The sequence below is a fragment of the Bactrocera oleae genome, unplaced genomic scaffold (assembly GCF_042242935.1).
Source record: "Bactrocera oleae isolate idBacOlea1 unplaced genomic scaffold, idBacOlea1 ctg00000009.1, whole genome shotgun sequence".
Classification (NCBI taxonomy): Eukaryota; Metazoa; Arthropoda; class Insecta; order Diptera; family Tephritidae; genus Bactrocera; species Bactrocera oleae.
This window is the reverse complement of record NW_027212752.1, coordinates 1,099,719-1,104,082: the sequence shown is the minus strand read 5'-3', so window position 1 is coordinate 1,104,082 and position 4,364 is coordinate 1,099,719. Positions and strand designations below refer to the sequence as shown.

The window sequence follows — 4,364 nt, the reverse complement described above, 5'->3', positions numbered from 1 at the left end:
CAATGATAATAATATTATTGTAAAATTCAAAAGAATTTTAGCATTATATATAATAAAATCTATAAACACTTTATCAAATCATCAGTAATTATTCTATGTTAATAAGCTAAAAGCAAATTAATTTGAATAAACTTAAAAACCAATGATCTTTTGATAAATATTTTATTATGTTAATAGATTACAATGTCCTTATATGAAAAAAATGCACACTATTACTATAATATTTAAAATTAAATACTACAGTTATAATGATGAATTTTTCATAATGGATATTCAGGTTCATCGGGCTTAACCTCTAAGCAGTTTCACGTACTATTTAACTCTCTATTCAGAGTTCTTTTCAACTTTCCCTCACGGTACTTGTTTACTATCGGTCTCATGGTTATATTTAGTTTTAGATGGAGTTTACCACCCACTTAGTGCTGCACTATCAAGCAACACGACTCTTTGGAAATATCTTTCTAGTAATCATTAACGTTATACGGGCCTGGCACCCTCTATGCGTAATAATGGTTGTATAAAATATATTTTAGATTGATTTGTTTATTTTTATTTAATTTTTTTGCTATTTGCTATTTTAAAGAAATATATTTTTATGTCTTGATTACTCAAATATTATTCAATCTTTTCATCCCTTTTTAAAATTCATAATATAATAATTAATAAAATTAACAACATTATTCCTCCACATATCATATATATTTTTTTTTATTATAAATTTTTCTCAATACAATAGAGTGAATTAATTCTAGAATAAAAATTTATTTTATGCTAGACATTCCTTTTATGTATTATTTAATATAATTTAAATAATGTTGAAAATTTTTTCTTTTATGGGAATACTAAGATTCTCATTTATCATAAATTTTCGTTCAAATATGAGGTATTCAAGAATATATTTTCTATATTTCTTTTTATGCTATTAATATTATGGATTGAAAAATACAATCCAATAATATCCCATATGCTTAAATTCTATTAATTGACTAAAAGAATAAGCAACTAATTTAGCATAGTCTTACAACCCTCAACCATATGTAGTCCAAGCAGCACTTTAAAATTAATTAAAGTACATAACAGCATGGACCGCAATATGCGTTCAAAATGTCGATGTTCATGTGTCCTGCAGTTCACACGATGACGCACAGTTTGCTGCGTTCTTCATCGACCCATGAGCCGAGTGATCCACCGCTTAGAGTGATAATTTTTTTGTATTTTTTTTAATTCAAAGTCAAAGAATTTTAATTTATTGAAAGTATTAATAATTAATCAATAATAAATTTTTAATACAAAAGTTTAAAACATCTTTCAATAAATTGTAATTTTAAACCCAAACATTTGCAGCTGCGCATGTCTTAGGTCAACAAAAAAAGTAATACCTTTTATATATTATTTTCTTCTCTATTTGTGCGTTTTCTTTTTTTAATTTTTCAACATGTTTTTAATCACAAATAGAAAATACCATAAAAAAAAGGTATTACACACGTTAATGTGAACAAGTTAACTTATCATTTATAATATTTTATATAAATATCATAATTAAATATTATTTTCTATATAAATAATAAGTACAGCTATATGTTTAAAGGTTATTTTATTGCGTTCAAATACAATGTATGCGAAGTTCACAATATAATATATATTGTCATAATGCATTACAAGGAGTTAAAAAAAAAAAAAAAACAGAAAAACATTCAAAACATTGTATAATTCAAAACATTTTGAATGAAAAGAACAAAAAGAAAACTTTTTTTTCTTTTTTATTCTTTTTTTTTATTTTGTTTTTATATAATTATTTTTTTTTTCTTTTCGGATAGGAACACAATAATGATCCTTCCGCAGGTTCACCTACGGAAACCTTGTTACGACTTTTACTTCCTCTAAATAATCAAGTTCGGTCAACTTTTGCGAAACAACCGTGAAACACAAGGCGTCACAGTGATCACGTCCGGAGACCTCACTAAATAATTCAATCGGTAGTAGCGACGGGCGGTGTGTACAAAGGGCAGGGACGTAATCAATGCGAGTTAATGACTCACACTTACTGGGAATTCCAAGTTCATGTGAACAGTTTCAGTTCACAATCCCAAGCATGAAAGTGGTTCAGCGGTTTAACCGGACCTCTCGGTCTAGGAAATACACGTTGATACTTTCATTGTAGCGCGCGTGCAGCCCAGGACATCTAAGGGCATCACAGACCTGTTTTTGCCCAATCTCGTTACTGCTAGACGCAATTTGTCCATTTAAGAAGCTAGTGTCCTTATAATGGGACAAACCAACAGGTACGACTCCACTTATATAAACGCATTCAAACACTTGTACATTCAAGATGAACGCATGAATGAAGGCTATATAAGCTTCAACACCATAATCCTGAAAGCATCTATTTAATATATTTGAGTCTCGTTCGTTATCGGAATTAACCAGACAAATCACTCCACGAACTAAGAACGGCCATGCACCACCACCCATAGATTCGAGAAAGAGCTATCAATCTGTCTTACACGCTTATGTTCGGACCTGGTAAGTTTTCCCGTGTTGAGTCAAAAAAAAAAGCCCAAAAGCTTTGGTTTCCCGGGAAGCGACTGAGAGAGCCATAGTAGTAGCTACACCCAATTGCTAGCTGGCATCGTTTATGGTTAGAACTAGGGCGGTATCTGATCGCCTTCGAACCTCTAACTTTCGTTCTTGATTAATGAAAACATCTTTGGCAAATGCTTTCGCTTAAGTTAGTCTTACGACGGTCCAAGAATTTCACCTCTCGCGTCGTAATACTAATGCCCCCAAACTGCTTCTATTAATCATTACCTCTTGATCTAAAAACCAATAAAAGTAGAACAGAGGTCTTATTTCATTATTCCATGCACAAAATATTCAGGCATTTGGAGCCTGCTTTAAGCACTCTAATTTGTTCAAAGTAATTGTACCGGCCCACAACAACACTCGATGAAGAGCACTGAAGCAGGTTTAAATAGGAGGAATATATAAAAAATACATTGTATTAATTATATATAAGAACTCCACCGGTAATACATACATAAGGTAATGTACATACCACAATTATAGTTGTACTACCCGTATGAAGCACAAATTCAACTACGAACGTTTTAACCGCAACAACTTTAATATACGCTATTGGAGCTGGAATTACCGCGGCTGCTGGCACCAGACTTGCCCCTCAATAGGTCCTTGTTAAAGGATTTAAAGTGTACTCATTCCAATTACAGGGCCTCGGATATGAGTCCTGTATTGTTATTTTTCGTCACTACCTCCCCGAACTGGGAGTGGGTAATTTACGCGCCTGCTGCCTTCCTTAGATGTGGTGGCCGTTTCTCAGGCTCCCTCTCCGGAATCGAACCCTGATTCCCCGTTACCCGTTGCAACCATGGTAGTCCTAGATACTACCATCAAAAGTTGATAGGGCAGACATTTGAAAGATCTGTCGTCGGTACGAGACCATACGATCTGCAAGTTATCTAGAGTTCAACCATTATAACGATCGAATAATCGCTTGGTTTTAGCCTAATAAAAGCACACGTTCCAAAAGGTCCGTGTTTATTTTGCATGTATTAGCTCTAGAATTACCACAGTTATCCAAGTAACTGTTAACGATCTATGGAACCATAACTGATATAATGAGCCTTTTGCGGTTTCACTTTTAATTTGTTTGTACTTAGACATGCATGGCTTAATCTTTGAGACAAGCATATAACTACTGGCAGGATCAACCAGAATAATATATATTTCTTTTTTATATAATATTTTTTATATTATATAAAAGTTTAAAATGATATTTTCTTATTTGAAAATTATACACAAATACACAAAACATAAAACATAAAAACATTTACAATATACACAACAATTTTTCTATGTTTCTTTCTATATTATATTCCTTTGAATTGATTTTTTTTTCATTATATTTCATTTCTATTGTGTGATTTTGTAATGGATTTTTTTAATTTTTGTTTTGGTATCGTGAAAAGAATTTTCGTTCTCTATACATATTATTATTTAATTATGTAAGAACGATATTTCTTCTTATATTGGCAAAATTTTCAAATAATATCATTCTGTACATTTTACTTTATTTCAATGCATATAGTAATATATATACCTTTTTTTAAGAGTATATACATTTTTTTCTTGATTTGAAATTAATAATTTCAAATTCTATTATATTTATTTCAATAATAAATATATGATATAAAGTATTTTCGGGTGCAACACATTAATATTTTATTTTATTTAAAAACCATCCTTTTACACATATATTTTATGAGTAAATATTAGAATAGCTCACAAATAAAACTAAAATATTGTTTAATATTTATTTCTACAATATGTTAGTATAGAATAATAGA

General features: G+C 30.5%; 1 non-coding gene across 1 annotated transcript; it reads right to left on the bottom strand.

Annotated features, from left to right (window-relative positions):
* Positions 1 to 1,021: 1,021 nt before the first annotated feature.
* LOC138858501 (5.8S ribosomal RNA) lies at positions 1,022 to 1,200 on the bottom strand. The gene has a single exon (XR_011397600.1). It is a non-coding gene; the product is annotated as a 5.8S ribosomal RNA (ribosomal RNA).
* Positions 1,201 to 4,364: the final 3,164 nt, after the last annotated feature.